This window comes from Copadichromis virginalis, linkage group LG11 (assembly GCF_057382275.1).
Source record: "Copadichromis virginalis isolate Kocher_CV1m ecotype Utaka linkage group LG11, C_Virginalis_male_GT1.1, whole genome shotgun sequence".
Lineage (NCBI taxonomy): Eukaryota > Metazoa > Chordata > Actinopteri > Cichliformes > Cichlidae > Copadichromis > Copadichromis virginalis.
In genome coordinates this window covers 26802393-26826069 of record NC_140628.1, presented here as the reverse complement: position 1 = coordinate 26826069, position 23677 = coordinate 26802393, and the positions used below count along the sequence as shown (strand labels likewise).

Below are 23677 nucleotides of genomic sequence, written 5' to 3'. Positions count from 1 at the left end.
TGCGCTTGTCAACCCAAACAGATCAGTTGGTGGCTACAGCTACTTGCCCAGAGGTCGTGGTTGCCACAGACTTTTCCTAATTGCAAGGAGACTGTCATCATATTTTTACTCTAGCATGATGGATTAGTGCTTTTTGGTTTCTGTAACAAAAGAAGCAATTAGATATCAAATTACAAAAGGAGTTGATGTAGCTCTCAAAACGTGTGTGTTCCCTCTTTTTCTCTTCTGGCTTAGAACATTTTCTGCCCGGTGTTGTAGGGTCCTGATTAAGTTTGTGTTCCAGAGGACGGTGGGAGTCGGAGAGTACGTACTGGTCCGTGTGGGCTTCCGGTAAACTTCAATGTTGAGGTTTCCATTCTCCTCAATGCATACAACACAGTCCAGGAATGGCAAACTGCTATTCTTTATGTCTTCCCTGGTGAACTTATCCACTGAGTTGATGTGAGCAGTGAGGGATTCTCCTTCTTTGGTTTTGATTTTGACCCAGGTGTCATCAACATATCTGTACCAGTGGGTAGGTATCCTTTAAAAGAGCCAAGAGCCTTTCTTTCCACTTCCTCCATGTAAAGGTTGGCTACAGTAGGTGACAGAGGTGTGGACTCGAGTCACATGACTTGGACTCGAGTCAGACTCGAGTCATTAATTTTATGACTTTAGACTTGACTTGAAAAAATGTTCTAAGACTTGTGACTTGACTTGGACTTTTACACCAATGACTTGGGACTTGAATTGGACTTGAACCGGTTTACTTGAAAAGACTTGATATTTTACCCCAAATATAAAATTTAACATGCATATTATATAGAGATTGAAAATGTGACGTCATTCACGGGTAGAACCGCAAAGGATTCTGGGAACTCGTGGCAAGCGGTACTAGCGCACGCAGGCTTTCAATTAAAATCAGTTATACAGCGATAAAAAGAAACACAAAAATGTCAAGAAGCCGTTGTATGATTAACTGCAATAGCCGGTCGCATGACAGCCACGGGAAGCCGACGGGTAAAGAGATCGGTTGTTATCGGATTACGTCGTTGAAGAGAAATTGTTCAAGCCATGTTTCCGAAGTAACAAAGACACGACGGATGGCCTGGATTGCAGCCATTCAAAGATCAAATATAACGTCCCAGAACACTCCAGCTCACAGGTTAGTCTGCTCCAAGCATTTACACGAAGGTCAGTGTTTTTTAGTAGTTAATACGTCATTTTCATAACATAATTGGTGATATAGGTTACAAGCAAGTCTGGCGCTGAACAGAAATTGTCGCGCTATGCTCCTTTGTTTATTGTGCATAAATAGTGAATTGTCCTGACACAATATTGCGTTTCGCTTCTGTTATTATGGTACATTGACAAAAACATATGCTTTTATTCACAGGATAAAACAGGTTTTTTGTATCACTAATTGTCCAGTACGATTACAGCATACAATATTGTTGTCACTGCTACATTTCTGTGATGCTACCAGAAATTATTTCCACTACTAATTAATTACCGTTGAGCTCAAAGGTCCTATTAATAAACGGTTAAGGAATGTATACCCAGATAGCAAGGAAACATTGAAACAATGTTGAGTCAATATCAGGCTGTGTCATTGAACCAACGTTGAAGTGTGACGTTGACCTAACGTCACTCTTGCACCCTTTTTTAATGTTGAAACGTCAGGTTTTGATGTTGAATCAATGTTGAAACCTGACGTTGATTCAACGTTATATTTTCTAATACTGCTGACATTGAAACAATGTCAGATTCTGATATTGAAACACTGTTGAGCTATGGTGTTGATTTTCCGCCTCTTTCGCACAGTTGCTTTTTATTAAAACAGTTAAATCATGACTGGAAATCTACCTTTCTTTATAGGTATTTTAACCAATACTAAACTACTGCATGTTTCCATCAATACTTCAACCACCTAAACACATAATTGTACTTATTCCTTAAATTGGACACCCTTTATAAAAAAAACCCAAATGTCTCACAATGTATCATGTCAATATTAATATCCTAAAATAAGAAAGCATTGCATGTGATGTAACAGAGAAAAAAAATAAACAAAAAAAGGGTCAATAGGCATGTTTCGTTTGCTAAATACTTTATTAAAAGACAGTTTTTGATTTACGTTTATATGATTCACAGAAGTTTGTAATTTTTTGCATGATGTGCGTCCTGCACCACCCAAACGATCTGGGGCGTATCGGAGCCATTTCTGCACTGCTTGTGCAAAGACTAACTCGGACATAGAGTTTGCCCCTAACTGCTGCGTCAGGCTCCAATCAAGGCAAAGCGTCTCACCTATAGACACATTTTAAGAGATGGAATTAGCGTGTCTCATGTCTTAAATGTGTATGCAAGTGCTTGTGTGTTTAATCAACAGGCCGTTGTTATGTATTTAAATCACATCTGACAGCTATTACACTTTATAGTTACAAAGTGTACATAACCTTTATATACTTACCTTTGCCTTATTTGCCTCTTGTGATTGAAGAGCTGGCTCTGCATTGTTTAGCTCCTCAATGTTGTGCAAGGGCAAATCCAGAGGCAGTACCCCAGCATCTACCGATTCATTGCAGCCGGTATTGCGGATGGCTCTGACCTCCTCACGGAGTTCGTTAACAGCTCTCGTCAGGTCTGACAGAAAAAGAATTTTTTTTTTAAGTATTTAAGAATACAGACAACTTGTCAAACGTTTCCTTGTGTCACACACAGATATGTACAAAGACACTAGACAGTATTTTATTACCTGGTATTTTCACTCGAGGGGCCTGGGGAAACCATTTTTTTTGTGGGCTGCTCATCCTCTGAGTCACTATATGTGTACAGGGGATTTGGTCTAAAGAAAAAAAGTTGAAAACGGTCATAAGTAATTACAAATGTGCTTTTGGAATATTTTTTCCTAAAGTTACAGTTTGATTTATAACAACACACACAGGAAACGGAGATGTGCAAGAAGGTACAGTATACAAGGAATTTTTGAATTGCACAAGTGTACACGGCTTTGCATTTATAAAAAGTTTACAAGCTTCCACTTTTTGGACTATATTATGTGGTGATATTGCAGTATGCAAGCACCACAGATATGTATAAAAGACAAGATCATAAATTCTTAGCAATCAAAGATATGTTTGTGAAATAAAAAAAGTTTTACTTGTGCTTTCTTTTATGACTGGTCTGAGTTTCAGCTTCGGACTGAAGGTCAGACGTATCACAGTGTTCACTTAGATATTTCTGAAGACTGCGTTCTGCTTCGTGAAATGTGTCTGGAAGTACAAACACAATGTATGGCCAGACATAAATTAGGACACGAAAAACTTGTTATTGTTACATTTATACAACACCAATCCAGATGATACCCACCATGGCTTATTAGAAGTCGGACTGGTGCATAGGTGAGCCATGTTGCACCAGGATGAACTCTCCTCTTTACTGCGTCGTGGATCCTGAATGTGTCTCACGGAGGATATGGAGGCCATGACAATTTCTCCCCATTTATCCATGATCTAGGGACTATTTCTGTACCACCAGTGCTAAACTGCACAATGCACCAGTCTTTCATTTTTATCTTTTTTTTAATTTGGAGTCCTTTTTTGCCCTGTCTAGGATAAACAGGAAACAGATAATTACAATATATTTCATAGTCACTACAAAACTTGATCTATTGATTGAACTAAATAATAAATAATAGCTTAAAATGTATATAGGCAACAATTACAAGCAAACCCGTATATGTAAGCATTTAAACACTGAAGATAATAAAATTAACAGTATTTTGTCTAAGTCTGCCATTGTAGGAATTCATGGCACCGAGACAAAAACTTGGCGCACAGTGTGGCGTCAAAATAGGCGCACACCTTTGACGCTGCGTTTTCTCCGTCTTCCTCGTCCACACGTAAATGCTAAACGCAGTTTACGTGTGGACAAAAGGTGCAAACGCAAGTTAGGTGAGCGTGCAGCGTAGAGTTTGAATTGAGTGCGAATCGAAGCGGGTGCTCTCCAATCATTAAAAGTAACAAAGTCATTGAACACATTTATACAGTTACCTTTACGTTTATCAATCATATATCACAGATTTACAATTTTTTGTAGTACTATGCTAAAAAGCAACTACAGAGCGAAAGTCTGGGTCAAGCGCCGAGGCGACGGCAAGAACAAAGGAACCCTCGAAGCGTTAAAGCTAGCTTTGTAAGGAAATATAACGGAAAAGTATGAAACGAAAATGTTTTCTTTGTTGATAGACTTTGTTTGCAGTGCAATTTATTTGTTGCCGGATTGTAAGATGAAAGTAGACACAATTTCAGGCTCCCACATTTTATCCGAAACTTTACATTAACAAGTTTTTTGTTTTTTTTTACTGTTATTCAAATGCAACCGTGGAAATAACGAATAGAACAAAAGTCATTCATTCTTACCTTATACTAATCGTGGTGCAGGCCAGTGCAGTGCATGAACTGATGCCTTCTCCGGTCAATTCCGCTGAGAGTAAATCTAATGTCCCGCTCTACTGTACAAGACAATGGTTACCTGGAGGGATGTACCACTGAGAGGGGTGCTGCGGAATAGTCCAAGTGGTAGCAGCTTTAATTTCCCGCTCAACCATAAATCGATGGTTTTTCAACGTGATTGTTGTCACCTTGTCAACTATAAATAGATCAACAATCAACGATGACAGAACAACAGTGAATCAATGTTATTTCAATGTCAGTGTAAGGTTTCATCAGTATTTCAATGTTGTTTCAACATTGGTTTTGTGTTGACATTTCAATCCTGATGATTCTGATGGTTCAGATGGAAAATCAACATCTGTTCAATGTCTCCTTGCTATCTGGGTATTTATGACGACGATTTGTGAGACTGGTAAACTTATGATACGTACGATGGTCTTTCGTTCTACACGGTGCATTTCAAGGTCCTGCACCCATCCGTCGGTAAACTGTACCTGGGCTTGTTGCAGTGACCGGAAGTTACTAAACTTCATGAGTGTGTGCACTCACTCCAAGAACCGTATGATTATAAATATGCATATAAATATGCTAAGATGAGATAGCTGACTTCATCTAACTAGCAAATGTTGTCCAGGCTACGTTGGTGATGCAGTTTTTTTTAATGTGTATGATATTTTTGTCATGCGATTTTAAAGCCGGTCCTACAACCGCATCCAAGAATAACATGCAGCTTATCTCAGAACTGTCGGTGAAAATTATTCTTGGAGCTAGGTTTAATTGAGCTGCATTTTAAAGAGGTGCAATTTCACAATTTGTGTATATTTTCTAAGTTCACTATTTTGTCATGTGTTGAGAAAAACACAGATTTTAAAATTACATGGTCTAATATTTACATTTAGCATATAACTGCAACATGCTTTTTTTCGTTGTTTTTTTTTTAAAGACTCGAAAGGACTTGAAATTCAAAGTTTCAGACTTGTGACTTGACTCGGACTTTTACACCAGTGACTTGAGACTCGACTCTGACTTGCCTGACATTACTTGAGACTTGACTTGAGACTTGAGGATAAAGACTTGAGACTTACTTGAGACTTGCAAAACAATGACTTGGTCCCACCTCTGGTAGGTGACACAGGGAAGCCCATGGCACATCCATGTTTTTGTCTGTAAAAATTCAGGGACTCTCCACCAATTGCTCTTAGAACTGAAGAAGGTGAAACATCTTCAAGAAACCTAAAGAAATCCAGGCACTTTTCTTTCCAAGCTCGTTAGACTATGATGACCTGGATGACTGAGAACCTTCACAGACATATTGGCTATATAAAGCACTTTGAGTGCTTTCAAGTAGAGCATAAAAGTGCAATATAAGAAGCATTTATATGATAAATGGTGAGGAGGTTACCTTTTTTAAAATGGAAAGCTTGCTGGTGGTTTCAAGACAAAAGAAGATAGCAACAAAAACTCAGAAATTCCTTAAAATAGCCACGTTTCTGTCTTAAATCTGCTTACAAGATTTCATGCCAGTTTCTCCACAGGTCTCAAGGTATGTTTGTCACAAACAGATGGAGTGGTAATCACAATGACCTTTTTTAAAAGTAGAGCTATAAATGACAGATTGCAATAATAACAACATCATAACGTGAATAAAAATATGCGCAATGAATGAATGAACAAGGCAGTTTATTTTACATTCTGCATCATCTCCCCCCACACACTACAAATGACTTGCCTGCTCCCTCTCATCCATCCATGTGTGTCACAGCAAGACCAGAATTAGATTAGGTTTCTGGATCACGCCCTGTTTTGTGTGCTTGTGTGTGTGTTGGGCTTGTACTGTATTTGTAGAAGACGTCTGGGTCAGATCCAGTAACACCCTCTGCTTCCCCCCCCATCTCACATCCTCAATTAGACATCCTCGCACCGGGCTAAGCCGGGGTCACTCACATTGGATCTCCTAGAAGTACTTGGCCACCAGCCACTGAAATGCCCCCTCTCGCCCACCCAATACCGCACGTTCCTCGCATACAGAGAATAACCCTCAGCCCAGGACAGATGCCCCTGCTGCCACATAACACCCAGAGGTCTGATTCCAACATGGATTCACATGTTTAACCAGGGTGGGAATAGCAAATGACGTTCCACGCTACAATGACATTTGGAGATATTTTTAAAATAAAAAAAAGCAACCCCAAAACAAAAACATTTTGACCAAATCGAAAACGTGTCTTCTCTCTGACACATTCAAGCATCAGCTAGTAAACACTCACACATGCACACTATCTCCTCTTTCACTCAATCAGGCAGAATCTGTCCCCTTGGCTGGTACCCCTCCCATCATCACCATCATCATCAGCTGGGCATGGAGACAGCAGGCCTGTAGGTGGTTCAGCTATGTGTCATACATTACATGCCAGTGCAGGGGAGGAGGACTGACACAGAGCATGTGTTACACTTGCTCAGTTTGATGTGCTCTGCCCTCGCACAGGCACCACTGTGGGTGGCATAGCTATGTGTCATAATCACCATCATCCTTTGCTTTGTCGGATTTCTCCACATACGTGCGGGCCTTTGTGTGTGTGTGTGATTGTTTTTGCGTCGCTGTACTGTAGGTCCTTTTGTGGAGGTGCCGCGCTGTGGGCTCATTCACAGTGTGGGAGCTGCTGTTATACAGTGGCGCTGATTCATTTTTTCTGACCCGCGCGTGCTATTGACGGTTCATGTTTTTACATCATGTAAGCCCTCAGCTAATTATCTTTGCCCTGCCTGCTGCTGAGGTCTGTGTGCGGTGTCTTTTTTTTCCCCTCCTTTTTCCCCCAGTACAGCTCATTCAAGAATAGAGACAACAGAACATGACATATTTTGTTAGATGTTTAATAAAAAGTCTGAACTCAGGGTCATCTCACTAGCTTTGTCCAAGGTTTCCACCAGCTGGTTCACGTGGCCTTCTTTAGTGGATAGAAAAGACCTTAGATAACTCCATTTGCTTAGAAAGATGACAATAAATGTAAACTTTTATAAGCAGTCTTTGAAGTTGTTGTACCCGTCTTTCACATTGCCTACCTTGTTATATTAGCTTCATGCAATTAACCTTTTTTGGCTGGCTGGTTACGCTAGGTCATATCAAGTAACCCAGGTGTATCGAGTGCTGATGTGAAGCATTATTCATTGTCATAGCTGCCTCGTTTGTCATTTGCTCAACGTCAGTTTTGCTGTACTGTTTTTTAAAGTCGTGCTTTGTTAAAAAAACACAAACACTACATGGTTTGCCATCAGAGTTTAACAAATATCCCAGAGGATGAACTGTAAATTGTCAAGCCCACACATATATTTTGTGCCCTTTTACATTTTTTAAAATTATTATTGTGAATTTTCGATTATTGTTGTGATTTTATTATAACTCTAGTTTTCCTGAGCTTCAGTTCTTCTTGTGTTTTTTTTTTTTAATTTTCGTTCCTTTATTTCTGTTCTAGTTTTTTTCTCATCCTTCTGTGTCTTGTGACTTTACAGTTATTATATTGTTAGTCCTTCTTCTTGACTCCTACTCCTTAATGTGTCATCCGCGTATCCTTGTCACTGACTACTCGTTTATGGCTACCCTTTACATGTTAGTGTTTTTTCTTTGAGTTACTTCCTGTTTTACTTTGTAGGCTAGTTTCCTGTTGTGTCTAGTTCTAGTTTTACTTCCTAACTTTTCCCTCCTATATGACTGCTCCATATAGAAGCTTGTTGAATTCTTGACTGAAAATGTAATGTTTTTGCCATACGTAAATGAAAATAATCTCACAATTTTGAATTGTGTCAGTAAGGCCTGATTTAGACTCTCTGAAGGGAAACTTTGTACAGTTGAAAACTATGTAAGTAGTTGACCTTTTGGTCATGAACCAATGTTTTGCATGCATACATGATCATTTAAAAAAAAGATTTTTTTACTTGACGACAGCAAAAATAAATGAATAAAAATATATAAATTCGGTGTGAGAAACAAGCGACCACACCTCCCTGCGTGTTTTCACCTGCCGTTAATTGCCTGTCTTCTGTCCTGTGTCCTGTTGTGTGTGTATAAGGCTTTGTCTTTCCTTTTGTCCAGATCTTACTGTACCTTTACTTGCTTCGACTCCTGGTTTGTGTATTATTGTAAACTCTGGACTTTGTGAGCTGAATAAAGGCTCATTATTCACTTATTTAAATCGGCCTCTGTGTCCTGTACGTGGGTGCTTTTCACACGATAACATAAAAACCTGCTGGTTGCTGATTTTTCCAGATTTGTCTATTTGTACATGACCTTTGTTTCTGGAGTAACAAACTGCAATGCTGTTCCTATTTGCTTCAGCTGTACATTGTGTTTAAACCTTGAGTAATTAACAAATGTTAGCACTGTGACATGTTGATACTACAGGTCTGTTAAATATCAGCATGTTGTTCGCATTTAGCTCAAAGGGTGCTTACATGTTAAGCATGATTGATTGGTACTGTGGCAGAGACACCTGTAAACAGTAACAATATGTGAAAAGTCTGATAAAGTTCATACATATAACTTTATTAAAATGTACTATTTGACATTTACAGACAATAAGGACTTCTTACACAATTTCTTGCAATTTCTAAGTAGATCTATCTGTGGATGCACAGAACATGACACATCCACGATAGGTTAGGGATAGGTTCCATATGAGGACATAAGAGCTAAGTAGAAAAGTATTCGAGCCAGTATGATGATTTGGGCCTAACTGGAGATTTAGGCTTAGGTTGGTCTTGTTTTTATTGTTTCACTGATCTTGAATTTATTTTTATTAATGTACCTTTAACTTGTATCTAAAAGCTCTGCAGGCTGTAATCATCCATCCATCCGTCTGTTTTCTTATCTGGGTACAAGTAGCAGGGTTAGCAGTGTAATCAAAAGCAGTGTAATCAAAAGCAGTGTAATCAAAAGCAGTGTATCAAAGCGTTCCCAAGCCAGCTGAGAGATATATAGAGATATAATCTCTTCAGCATGTCCTGGATCTACCTTGTGGACTTCTCCTGGTTGAAAATACCCAAAGCTCCTTCAATGCCTCCTTTTGAGAATGAGTGAACTCCTCAGCCTATCTCTAAAGGAGAGCTCTTTAGAGTCACTATCCAGAGCTCATGAATGTAGCTGAGGGTGGAAGCATAGATCGACCTGTAAATGACAGCTTAGCTTTCAGATTCAGCTCTGTTAATCACAACATGCCAGTAAAGCATTCATACAACCAATCTGTCTGCCATTCTCCTGCTCTGACCCTAAGATACTTAAACTCCTCCACTTCAGCTGAGCCATAGCCGTGGAGTTTAAGGTGCTTATTCTTGGAGGTTAAGTTCCATGCCAGTTGTGGATCGAGTGGTGGCTAGAGGGTGGGGATCCTGGTGCTCTGACCCCTGGTTGCAAAGACTGGTTTTAGGATTGTAGCTGTAATCCTCTAGTATATGATGAATACATATAACAGATCAAAACTGGTATGCTATGGTACCCCTGAACCTTTTCACCAACATTGTCACAGGAATATTCAGAACAGCCACAAATGAGTCAGTATTTCCTGTCTGGCTGTGAAGGTTCGCTTCACCTTTGAGCAAATAATCAAAAAAGAAAGAAAAAAATCGAAACACAAGGCCCACTGGCAGGCTTCTTTTTCGTGTTTTTTTTTTTTTTTTCTTATCGTCTTTCTAAGCAGATGGGGCTGTCAGAACAGCTTATTGATTTCGTTTGAACAGACCGGTATGAATATTGTGGAGTGAAGCGAGTGAACAAAATAAAAGCCATCATCTGTAAGGCTGTGAGGAGGTGAGAGGGATTCTCAGGGCACCGGGAGCCCTGGGTGACGTGTCAATCAGGGGGCGTTTGGCCCTCATGTTGTTCCCACTATTAGCTTATAGGGAGTTTATGTGTTTGTTTGTTCAAATGCTCGTAAAAGTGCAATGATGAAGGAATGAAGAAGGCACTAAATGGCTGTCACGTCCTTATCTCTCCCAGAGCACTCTGATGTTAATTTCCATGGAGTGCCGGCATCCTGCTTTCATTCAGGCTTTCAGTATTTTATTGACAAGGTGAAAGCAGAGGGAATGACAGGAGAGATAAGAGGAGGAGGATTAGAGAGCAGAGTCATACAACATATCCACTGCTAACTGTGGCATATTTATATAATCCTGATTATATCTTGGTTGCAGATTTACCATGAAGAAATACATTATAAACACTTCAGTGAACTGAAAAGACGACAGGAAGAAAGCAAAGAAGCAAGATGTTTTGAGTTCATCCACCATGAAGCTTTGGGAAGTAACGCCTGTCTTAAACACTTTCTACATGTACACCTTTGAGTGATTGAATAACAATGGTGCTGACAAGACAAGGCCAAGTATGTCTGTAAACTGTTCAAATAAGTCTGTTAGATGAATGGAAGAAAATTGACTCATTTTATGCTTTTAAAGAGATTTCTGTGGAAGAATTAAGAGCTGAAATATTTCTTTGGTTAAGGCGAAGCAGCCCGTGGTTCTCGCAGAAGTAAGCAACACAAAGTAAAAACTTTGTCAAAGAACTAAAAACAGTGACACTGTCCTTGTCTTTCCCACTCGAAGCAGACAGACACATATTTATTAGAGCTATGGTTTAGAGAAACGCTGCAGCAGCACCAGAGAATGGGAAAAAGCTCCACGACTGTCCTCGAGTGCATTTTTCTTTGCTTTAAAACAACAATATGTTAAGAAAAATGACAACAAAAGGGGAAAAATGTCTGGTCCAGACACAGTTCTTGCAGCACTGGGATCCTCACTGGGAACTTTCCCTTTCCACAAATGTGAGAATGAACTGAAGTATTGCTGCTACCTTTAACAATTTCTAGAGGATAAGTTTAGCACATGAGCCACAGTTTGGGTTAAATAAACCAATATTTTTTCTCTGTGGGGCTTTAGTAGAGAGCAGGAGGTCAACCTGAGAGTAGCTGTGGCTGCCACACAAAACACTGTAACTTATACACACACACGCAACACACACGTACGCACTGCTCCTCAGGGAGGGAAACCAGATCTGTTTAGTGGCACTTCATCGCTGGCACTGCCTCTCACTGGCACCCACCGACACACACACACACACACACACACACACACACACACACACACACACACACACACACACACTCTGGCAGCGTTCCTGGTTAAACTGACAGCTGGCATTCTGTCTTCGCGTACCACTGAGGCCTTATTTGTAGCCAGTTTCACCTTTACTGGGATTCTTCCAAACCCAGTGGAATTACAACTGTGTTAACCGACTCCTCACCTAACCAGATATGTGGCTCTCCGGTTACATGCCACCGTGCGGTTTTACAGTCATGAAGAGCGACTTTTACGGGCGTCGTTTTGCAGATGATGTCAAACATTTAGTGTGGCACGAGGAAAGTTATGATCCCTATCAGTGCCACAGCGATATAATTTGCTCCCTGATATGATAACTATCAAGAGATGTCGTGACATTTTGATTCTGAGCTGTTACATAGCAACAATATTTGATCTGAGAAAAGCAGTGATCTTATTTTGCATTAGAAGCTAACACACAAGCAGAGTTTACCTAAAAGAAGTAAACGTGTGGTTTAAGCTCGGCAGTAAATCCAGTACTATTTCCAGACTGAGCTGTGGTTATTCATATTATAACAAAATAAGCAATGTGTCTTTTTTTTTGGCTGCTTCCTTTAAAGATCACGACAGAAAGATTATCTGCCTCCATCTCTCACCATCTCTAACATCCTCCTCTGTCACACCACCCTTCTGCATGTCCTCCTTCACCACATCCATGAATCTTCTCTGTGGTCTTCCTCTTTTCCTCCTGCCTGGCAGCTTCATGTTCAGCATCCCTTTTTCCAGTGAATCCACTATCCCTCCTCTGCACATGTCCAAACCATCTCAGCCTTGCCTTTCTGACTTTATCTCCAAACCGCTCTTCTCCCGTCTCCAGCGCATACCTCCACCTCTCCAGGATCTCTTCCACCTGCTCCTTACTCTTACTACAGATCACAATATCATTTGCAGACGTCATAGTTCACAGAAACTCCTGTTTGACCTCGTCTGTCAGCCTCTCCATTATCCACTGCTATAAAGAAGAGAATCAGAGGCAACCCCTCATGTAATCCCACCCCCACCTTGAATACATCTGCCACTCCTACTGCACTGTCTCGCTGTCCTCGTGCATGTCCTGCAACACCCTCACATGCTCCTGACTTCCTCATGCCGTACCACAGTTTCTCTCGCAGCATCCTATCATGTGCTTTCTCTAGATCCACAAAGACAAAGTGAAACTCCTTCTGACCTTCTCTTAACTTCTCCATTAACACTCTCAAAGCAAACACTACATTTGTAGCGCTCTTTCTGGACATGAAATCAGTGCTGCTCACTGATCGTCAACTTTCTTCTCAACCTATCTTGAACAATTTTTCCCATAGCTTCATGGTATTTGAATTTGATCTTCTTGTAGTTGCTACAGTTTTGCACATCACCCTTGTTCTTGAAAATCAGTACCAGTACACTTCCTCTCCAGTCCTCGGGCATCCTCTTACTCTCCAGGACTGTGTTAAACAATCTTTTTAAAAAGTCCACTGCCCTGCCATACCTGCACATGTATGTCATGTGGACTTCCTCACTTCTGCTTTGCTAATCCACTGCATTTCCCGATTAACTAACTTTCTTCATCTATCCTCTTCCCGCTCTCTCTCTTTTTCTACATTTTCCCCATCATGCAAGTGGGTTTCCTCCACTTTGCAAGCGACTTCCAGCCCAGCGCTTCCATTCATGCTGTTTTGTTCCAACATATCTGTTGATGTTGATGCTTGCTCTGTTCTTTCTTGGTGGACGTGCTTGCGCCCTCCCCACCTCTGAATTTCCACGTGTGCTCAGGGAAGTGGAAATGTTCCAGAGGAGCAAATCCATCAATTTCCTTAACCACTTATCCCGCCGCAGAGGGCTGGGAGCCTGCCTCGTATGAGAGACTAACACAGAGAGATGGACAACAGATCATGCTCAAATTCACATCTACAGCTAGTTAACCTACCACACATGTTGATGGCTAACCAACTGGACATAGTCGTGGTGGACAAGCAGAGGAAGACAGCCATAGTGACAGCTGTAGCGATACCGAGTGTTAGCAGCATGAGGAAGAAGGAACACAAGAGGCTGGACAAGTATCAAGGGCTGAGAGAAGAGCTCAAGATGTGGAGGTTGAAGGTAACACTGGTCTCAGTGGTGATCGGAGCACTCAGTGTAGTGACCCCCAAGCTATTCGAGTGGCTCCAGCAGATTCCAGGAACAACACCTGAGATCTCTGTCCAGAAGAGCGCAGTCCTAGGAAGAGCAAAGATACTGTGCAGAACCCTCAAGCTCCCAGTCCTCCCAGGGAATTTTTTTAAAATATTACTGTTATACTGTTAATGTAAGACATTTGGGGCTTTTACCTGACTCTGTATGCAGCTCTGTGTGTTATATGAGTGTAGGTTTGAACAGGGTCACAAGTGTCTGAGCTGGCTGGAGCATTGATTTGACCATTTTTAAAGATTTTTCTATTTCTCTGGGAGGTTTATTTGGCTTTTTCAGCTTAATGATGGCCTCCTTCACTTGCATCCACATCGTTGGACATATATTGAGAGTTTTAGTGCAAACATCCTTCAACTTGAACACTTGGAATCAACTCCAGATCGTTTGTCTGCTTAATTTATCACGAAATAACAAACTAGCCTGACCTGAAACTCCCAGTCAGCTGTACAGTTAACTTTTGAGTCTCTAAAAGTGGAGACACTAAGTATAAAAATTGTTGAACCCCTTGAATTAAAGCTGAATGTCTGCACTACAATAACATCTTTATTGTTTGATTTAAAATCCCCTCTGATGACATACAGTGACAAAAACTGTAAACATTGTGTCATCATCCAAAGACTAATGGATCTAAGTCTATATAAATGGGTTCTTAATGCTTATAGGCATATTGTGATTGGGTTAGAAACAGCTTTTAAATGAAACAACCTCAAATATACAGTGGAACAGAAAACTCAGCCTTTGAAAACTGCATTTGCAATGAACGATCAGAAACAAAGTTCATGTTCTTTAGATATATAAATACGATTTCTCAGCTACCTCTAAGAAGTCGACATTTTGGAGCAGAACAAACATTACGTATCGAAGCGACAACACAGCAACACAGATCTACCCGAGTCACCCTGGTGATAGGATCACATGCTCACCACCGCCGTCCGTGACTCAACTCGGAGGTGGGTGTCTGAAAGCTGTCACACTTACACACTCCAGCATCCTACCTAATCATCCACCTACTGTGCCACACAGCAGGGGAGAGCAGGAGAGAGGAAGAGGGAGACAGACTCAAGGAGAGGAGTTAACAAGAGAGGGAGAGGAATGATGAGGAGGAGGAAGAGCTGAACGAGGAAAGAAACACCAAAAGAGTCAGACGAGGAGACAAACACATGCACTTCTGGATGAGGAAACAAGATCGGGGAAGGCCAAATGTATGCAGTGCTGTTTGTCATTTAGCAGCTGCCCCCTGACGCAGCTGAGAGAAAATAAATGGAGGGAGAGATGAGGATGACGTGACTTCTTGTCTCCTCCCCACCTCCCAGTGTGCTGGGTGAGAACTTATCTTCAGGGTGTGGGGACACATGATGAGAGTCTGCAGCCCTCGCCTACATGAGCTCGTCTCACATTAAATAGATCCAGTTTGAGCCGGTGTGCCGAGGATGTTTTTTATTTTTATCGGTTTTACTCAAGGCGGTGGGTTGTTTTGACCCACTTTTTTCATGTGTAACTAATATGGTTTAGATCTGCTACAATTAATCAATTTATTCATCAGCTGATTGATAGCATGCTGGTTCAAGCTGGAAAAAGGAATCACCTGTGGTAAATTGTGATGGCTCTTCCCCCCCAAGCATGTGATGGATGTTAAAATAATCAGCATATGGCTCAGTACTGAAAATACTAATTATCTACAGCATGAAAAATATGGATAATAGAACAATGTGTCCAATGTAAATTGAAGCTTTAACTTGCAACTTTGATAGATTTATTCTCTCTAACTTGTAGCATGTACTCCTGACATCCACAACACAGTAGGTAGTAGAGCCTGAACGATGTATCGTGGGTGCTGAGATATCACTGATATTAGCGATTTGCCAATATCGGTGTTTGTATTTATAACGGCTGATAGTTGAAAACTCACAAAAATAAACTATGTTGTAGAGGTTGATGGTGCATAGCTTGCCCACCAAATGAACATCTACAACTTCCCACTTATGACACATTCCAGATACCTCGGAAATCGGATGCCGTCACTCCCGAGTTAACGCATTCCAGGAAAAGTGAGGAAAACTGGATTTTGTTTTAGTTCTTAGCAAGGTAGAGCCTATCACTAGCAATACAGCATTATACTTCTTTTCTTGCACTTTAATAGCACATTCACAGATAGAGCCTGCTCTATATGCAAATGGATTAGTTAGTCACAAATACACAATAGTGGCAGTACAGATTAAAATCTTTACTGCTATTTACACACAGTGGCTAACTCTGGGTACGTTTGTCTGTTTCCACTTCCCTAGCAGTAAATCCAAGTTGAGGGGATGCGCCACAAAAAATTTCTGACTGGGAACTCGGAATTTCTGACTTCCGATTTACCCAGGAGCGCGACTTAATGCAGTAACAGCAGATCTGAGCACAGTGTAAATGAGTAATCCATGACTTGCGCCAGTAAAGCAAGATTGCTTTTAAACTGAATTGTTATATATTCTTATATTATTAAAGGGGAATCATAAATAAATACACAGAACAAATCTGAGTGAAATCTGTTTATGGTATCGGTCTTAAAAATCCTATATCGGTCGCTCGTGATACAACTATTCCAAAAGTACAGAACAACAGAATACCTCTTTTTCAAATCTCATGAACCCATATTTCATCCATTCATCCATTCTCTACTGCTTATATTTTTTTAGGGTCCCAGCTGTCTTAGGGGGCGAGAGGCAGGGTACACCCTGGACAGGTTACCAGTCTGACGCAGGGCTAACACATAGGGACAGAGACCACTATTCGCACCCACATTCACACCTGTAGGCAATTTAGAGTTTCCAGTTAACTTATCCCCACTAACTGCATGTCTCTGAACTGTTGGAGAGCGCGGAGTACCCGGAATGAACCCATGCAAACACAGGGAGAACATGCAAACTCTACACAGAAAGACCCCAGCCTGATGGTGGAAATGAACTCAGGACCTTCTTGCTGTGATGCAACACTGCTAACCACCACTTTGCTGCCTCGTATTTCATGTATTAATTTAGTCACAATAAAATGCAGAAAAACATAACAATAAATCAAATGTTTAAAATGTTATTTTTAAAAAAGATTATTTTGAACTTGATGGCAGCAACATGTCTCAAAAAAATCTGTGATGGGGTAAAAAAAAAAGTTGAAAATGTCATCACCCTTGTTCACCCTTTTGGAACATTTTGCATCTTTTTCTTCTTCTTCCTCTTACTTTGGCTGCTCCCTTTAGAGGTCGTCACAGTGGACACTCTGCTCCATCTCACCTCATCTCTACATCCACCTCTGTCACAGCAACCCTCTGCATGTCCTCCATCAGCACATCCACTAGGAAAAGAGCAGTATCGTGGGCATCGTAGAGAGTTTTTCAGAAGTTCACTAATCTGTAGAAACTTCTACAAATTATGGAACAAGTTCAGAATAATGTTAGTCAGTGTAAAATCGTAAAGACATTTAATATCTCATCTAGAGTATATATCATCAAGAGATTCTGAGAATCTGGAAAAATCTCTGTGTGATAGGGACAAGGCTGCATCCAATCAATACTGGATGCCCGCAGTCTTTGGACCCACTGCATTTAAACCCGGCAAACTTTTATGCAGTTATAACAATGGAAATCTGGAATTCTTTTTGGAAAACATGGATGTTGACTCCTCTGGACCGTGGCATGTAATACACCACCACCACCAGCCTTCAGCGTTGATATAAGACAGGATGGAGCCTGGATTCTCTGTTGCACTAGTTTCTACAGCCATCAAATGTGTTATTTATCAACATAAAAATATTCATCCGTGTATAATGCAAGATAAGGAAAAGTGATGGATTCACTAAGTGAGAAGCACTAACCATCCAGTGTGTTGCATTTGTTATTGCAGCAATGACCTAAAAGTGAAAAAAGTTACAGATAGCGCCTCAAGTGTTTTGAGGCAACTGTTGTTGTGATTTGTTGCCATATAATTTTTTAGTAAATGCGATGGTAAAACACGCTATAGTTTAGCTTTGGTTAATAACTCAAAGGATAAATGAAAATTAACATAAAGCTTTGTAAAAAATTAAACTGCGGTCCTGATGTTTATTTCTAACCTGATGACTTTATAGCCACGAATAATGAGTAAAACTGTCAGGTGAAGCTGGCTCTCTACACTCTCTGGTCCATGCTCCAACCCAAAATATACTTTATAAAGGAATAAAAGAACAATAAAACAAAATAAAATTTCAGCCCAAATCAATAAACAGCTCTGTGTGTGTGTTTATGATGTATAGCTGTTTACAGAGCTGTTTATTGAGTGGTTTGACTTGAAATATAACTTAATTGTATTGTGGAAGTAGGAAGAGAAAGGACGTGTGTGACTTTTTAATGATCAAATGTTGTTTAGCTCGTTGAAATATGGAAATACAGTGCGTGATTGGTTAAAGTAAGCATTACTTAGTTCACTGAATGGTTTACAGTTTAGGAGGAAATGACTCTCTGTTTGAACCCCTGCTGTCAATCTTTGTTTAAGATCGGATAACATTCTAGTCCATGCCATATGAGTGAGCCAATTCCTGCAATAAGAATAGCGGTGGCATTCAAAGTGCTGCCCCTCAGCACTCCTAGTAGATAAACGTTTGGTATCAAGTTCAAAATCCTACGTTACCTCATTCTTGAGCTTTTGCATTCACAAGGTTTTCAGAAAACTTGACCTCTGACCTTGAGGTCAAGGTCACTGCGATTTGAACTTGTCCAAGACTTTTAGCAGATGCACCAAATTCTTACGTGTTATCACATTCACAAATTTGCGTGTTTGCGCTGCCATGGTGACGACAATACCCCAGAGCCTTTTATAGCTAAAAACATGAAAAGCTGTAGAAACAGCAGAAAAACACATGGCAAGAAACATTTTTCAGTTTCAAAATCTGGAACTGTCACATAAGTGACTTAACATGGTCACTTTATGGTTAGGAAAACTGATTAATTCATGCAGCTATTTAAAGTATTCACTGATTTTATGTTTGGCACATGTTGTCCTCCATACTGGAGGAGGTCAGCTCATCAGCTGAGGATGGTAAACGGGCCCCTGTTAGGAGAGATATCAAATCTAACAGTGCCCTCCTCTGGATAAATCCCAGCATGACAAGCTGAGGTACAGTTCCTGTTTCGGTGATGAGGTTTCACCAAACCAAGTGAAACCTGTGGTTCAACACAGAAAGAAGAACAGACGAGAGGCAGCCGGGGATCGTCTGTACAGTTTTTGTCTCCTGTTTTATTTGGATAAATGAAACACTTTCAGTTACAAAAATGACTTAAAATGAACAACACTGTACAATGAACAAGCAGTTATTTTTCTTCCTTTTTTTTTGGTTTTCAAGATAAATACAGTAAAAGGCTAACTTGCTACCACAAGGGAGAATAAAGGGGGGCAGACAGAAGGGGAGGGGGGCTGCTCACAGGATGGAAGACACAAAAGGGGGAGGAGTGACAGTCACGCAGCCCTACCCGCAGTAACACACACACACTCAGACACACACACGGACTATTGTGGCAGGGGGAATTAAAGCTACATGTACTGGGAAGTTGGCAAACAGCACGTTACAGTTGACATAACAGGTCATGTGTTGGAGTTCGTTATTCTCCAAAGAACAATCTTTTTGTCTGCCACACCCATCCCACTTTCCAACGACCCAAATCCCACCCAGTCACACACATACACACACAGACAAACACACAGACACACCCACAGGTAGATTCAACAGACTAGGTCGGCCCACCGACCGCTTCCAGCAAAAAAAATCTCAAACTTCCCCTCGTCAGAGTTTTACAGCTCGCTCTTTCTCCCGCTCTCTCTTTTGCACACACACACGCACACACAGGTGTAGACAAACATCCAGGGGTAAAGGTCATACAGGTAGATGTTAGGACCAAACATCGGGGTGAAGCAAATGAAAAGCAGGGGTAGGTGGGTGCAGAGGGAGGGAGGGAGGTGATGGTAGTTAAAGCAGTACTCTGGCAGCACAAGCAGAAAGGACACAAACTTAAGAAGGATCAGAACAGCTACAAAGATACCAAGAGAAACTTCATTATCATCGTCATCATCGTCGTCATCACCGTGATCATCATAATTATGAGAAGCTTAAGATTCTTTTTCCAATGACAAATACTTAAAAATATACATTTCATCATCATCATCATCATCATCATCATCATCATCATCATCATCTTAATTATTATCATTATTATTATATCCCTTTGGATAGCTGAGGTTAATGCTTCAGACCGGCTCGCTAGGTGACATAAGGATTCAGAGGGGAGACGACAGAAAGGGTGGGATGGAGATCGAGGGAGAGAGAGGTGAAGGATGGAGCGGAGAAGCTTTGTGTAGAAGAGAAGGTCAAGTTAGAGCTCTTTGGTTTTATTCTTTAACATCTGACTTGCTTTGCTGTGTTGCAGGAGAACCTTTGGATTAAAGCTGTATTGTGGAAGAGGGAGAGAGAGAAGGGATGGATGAAGGAGCGGAAGAGCGTGTCTGTGTGGATGAGAGTGGGCAGAGGAAGACGAGCTTTCTTTTGCTCATCTTGCTGTGTCTCTCACTCTTCAGCAGTTACATCTCTCATGGCTTCGTGCGCAGCGACAAAATTTGACTACTTTCTCACATTTTGAAAGAATAGTCAGACGTTTTAGATGGGAAATGGGCTCATTCGCTTTCTTGCTGATTGTTAGATAAGATGATCGTGACTGTAGGGTAGATCTGAAGCTACAGTCCAGGGTTGTCGGTAGACTGGTGTAGCATAAAGAAAGGAAGCAGCATTCACTTTCTTCTAAGTTCCAGGATGTAATAACTCATGGTGCTATAGGGAGCCTTAGTAATACTTTACGGGTGCGTGCAACAAGGTTCCTTCCTAACATCCACAAGGAGAGCTGGTGTTGAGAAACATGAACAGAAAAGTCACACCGACATAAACCACCATCCTCTCAACTTTACCCTCAGTCACATGCTGGCTCACTGCATTGGCAGTCAGTCATCAAAGCTTCACTCTAAGTGAAGCACTACAGTTTAAATGCACTTTGGTACATCCAGCAGAGAGCAGAAGCGTTAACATTTGCATTAAATTCAATCAGCTATTTTCAGGTTGGTGCAAAATCTAAACCTGTTCATGTGTGGCTTTTTTTAGCCAGTTTGATCTACCGTGTACAAAGGCTGATCTGACAACAGCACTTCTAGTCTCCACTGTGGGATGCGTGACTGAGAAAAGATTCAGTTCAACACCTCTACAATCCACAGGTTAAAAAAAACAAAACACCAACCCACACCTCTTAAGCTCAGTGGTTAAAATGTTAAAGACTGTATATAAAGATGGGTCTGAAAAGTCAAGCCAGAAGGGAGGGGGAGGGGGGGGGGGAGTGCCTTAGACCTGCATTCTTTCTAATGGCCAGCAGGAGGAGACTCTTCCATTTGCAAGAAATAAGTCAAGAGGATTTAGTGTGACTGACAGTTGCTACTATCCGAGGATGCAGCCACCCTCAGTTTCCATTTCTGCCAATGTGACGGCTTGTTTTTGATTAAAAGAAGGCGACAACCAAAATATGAAACTTGAGGCTTCACAGCTGAACTTTACAAGACAATCTTTGGCATCACCATGGCCGCATTGGCTTTATATGCTACTGTAACCTTATCTAACATTCTGCAAGAAAGCGAACATTTCATCCCTCCAGTGTGCAACTGTGTTTAAAAACAAAGAACAACTTCTGTAAAGATTTTATGGAGGAGAATGCCCGACAGTTATTGCAACGTCAGGATTTTTGGGAGCGTGAACATCGCGCTGGGTCACATGGCAGGGCATTGACTTTGGTATCATTCGCTAAGGGGGTATCCCTGCCACAGAGACCTGCACTTTGCACCCGGTCCCTCAAACCCCGAGGTTCGAGAGAGACAGAGAGTAGGGAAAAAAAGATGAAACATCTGAACTCTCAGGAAGAATCCAGATGTTTTGATCATGTGTACATCTCTCCCTCCAACTTCCACTTTCTCAACACACATACACATAAACACACACGTACACACACAGAGTTGTGAAACGTGTTTGGATGCGTCACCTAGCAAGCTCGGGTTCAGCCGTCCCCGTGGCTACCTGCCCTACGGCGCCTCCTGATGCACGTGGACTGATCAGATTGGGCAATAAAGACCCAAAGGCGAAAGAGGGCTAAAGTTGCTCCGAGGCACAAACCTGGAAGCTTTATAAAGTCTATAACAGATCCAGATTTGATGTCAGAAGAGCAGCTTTAAGCCCATAGTGCATGTTTGACAGGGAGGCAGCAGTGAGGGTAGGATGTGAGGAGAGGGCTGTGTTCAAAGCTCAACACAGACAGCGGGGGTGGTTTTCAGGGGGACAAGGCATGTGTGTGTGTGTGTGTGTGTGTGTGTGTGTGTGTGTGTGTGTGTGTGTGTGAGTGTAGACTGGAGCGTAAACCAGTGGGGCCTTTTAACCCTAAACTGCACCAAAACTACAATCCATCCAAGGATTTGGTCCCCTCCCAAATTGTTCCCAAACGTTTTGTCCATAAAGAATAATGACCTTTGACCTCACCGTGCCGCTTCCAGTCAGTACAAGCACACAGTCCACACGTCCCCATACCCCAATACCCACTGGAGCCCCGCGATTTAAAGCATTCATCTATTTGGTTTATCATCAAAGAATATGAGGTATATGATGAACTATCTCTCTTTTACATCCTACAGTGGATGGAGGAAATTTAAAAAGAAGGCAAAAGCACCTTACACAAAAAGTGGAAACGGAAAGAAAAAACAGAAACGGAGACAAAGTGAGACGTTAGAAGGCAATTTACAGCTGGGAATTCAAAATCACCCTCTTTCTCCTTTGCCTCCTTCTTTCCTCTCTATCATGTAAAAAACAGCGAAGCCTTGGCCCTAGTTGATCTTCTTCTTTTGTGTTTTTGGTTGTGTAGCTGTAAAGCTTTGTGTGTTCTCCCTGTGGAGAAAAGATAGAGAACAGAGGCAGCATTGTGCCTCAAAGAACACTTCATGCTACAAATCATATTTATCCTTTCCCTGCACCGACGCTGGATTTTAGACCGACTTTTTCTTTTAATTACACCCAGACACAAAGTACGTCCACAAAACCTGCGCCCCTGCAAATCATGAAGCGTCGGTCCGCACAGTGCTACCTCTCACCGCTGCGTGCTTCCCTTCCCCTTTAAGAGGAAAGTCGTCTCGATGAGGAAAGGAAGGGAATATCTTCATATAACCCCCCCTAACAGAACCTGCGTTTGCATTTCTGGTATTATTTGGTTTGAAGACAGAAGAAAGAACCTCAGAAGGGTGTTGAAAAGAAAAACATGACAAATACATCCCCAAAATAGGAAAATGAAAAAACAACTATAGGAATAAATTACCAAATAAATAGCAAAGATAAAGACAAGCAAACAAACCAACTCTACCCTGAATAAATAGTACAATCAAAAGTCTAAATCATGATTAACAAGGAGAAAGAAAAATCCAAAGAGAGATAGTTTAAATTTTTGGTCTAAAATCAAGTTATTATCATCAATGTTTTTTAAGGATCTTTTTTTTTCTCAAAGTCTTTTTTGTAAGCATTTTTTCTTTTTAATACATTAGCGATAAGTAAGCAGTAGAACATAGATCTTTTTTTTCTACAAAATCTATAGAAGCACTAACAGGTACATTCCGTCTAAGAGTCAACGTGGAGGAAAGGATTCACCTTTAAGGTGCGACCACGCCCCTTCTCCCCACATCTAAAGCTTGGTTTGTGAAACGATTCTCGTGTGTCGACTGTCTTTTTCCGGTGCGCATCAAACCAAATATTCTTTGGATACGTTTGCGTCCAACTTGCAACACATCACTTTAACCGAGGCCTTCGCTGTGTGTGTTGTTCTGTATCTGTGAGCGCGTTTCACGCTGCTGTCTTTGGGTTTCGGG

At 41.2% G+C, this 23677-nt stretch overlaps 1 long non-coding RNA gene across 2 annotated transcripts; it reads right to left on the bottom strand.

Moving 5' to 3' along the window:
- Positions 1 to 2122: 2122 nt before the first annotated feature.
- LOC146698876 (uncharacterized) lies at positions 2123 to 4811 on the bottom strand. Of its 2 annotated transcripts, XR_014922731.1 has the most exons (5): positions 4404 to 4811; positions 3352 to 3590; positions 3143 to 3254; positions 2738 to 2827; positions 2123 to 2625 (listed from the first exon to the last, which is right to left on the bottom strand). It is a non-coding gene; the product is annotated as an uncharacterized LOC146698876 (long non-coding RNA). The 2 variants fall into 2 exon arrangements; XR_014922730.1 differs by lacking the exon at positions 4404 to 4811 and having other exon boundaries at positions 3352 to 4182.
- Between the last annotated feature and the right edge of the window lie 18866 nt (positions 4812 to 23677).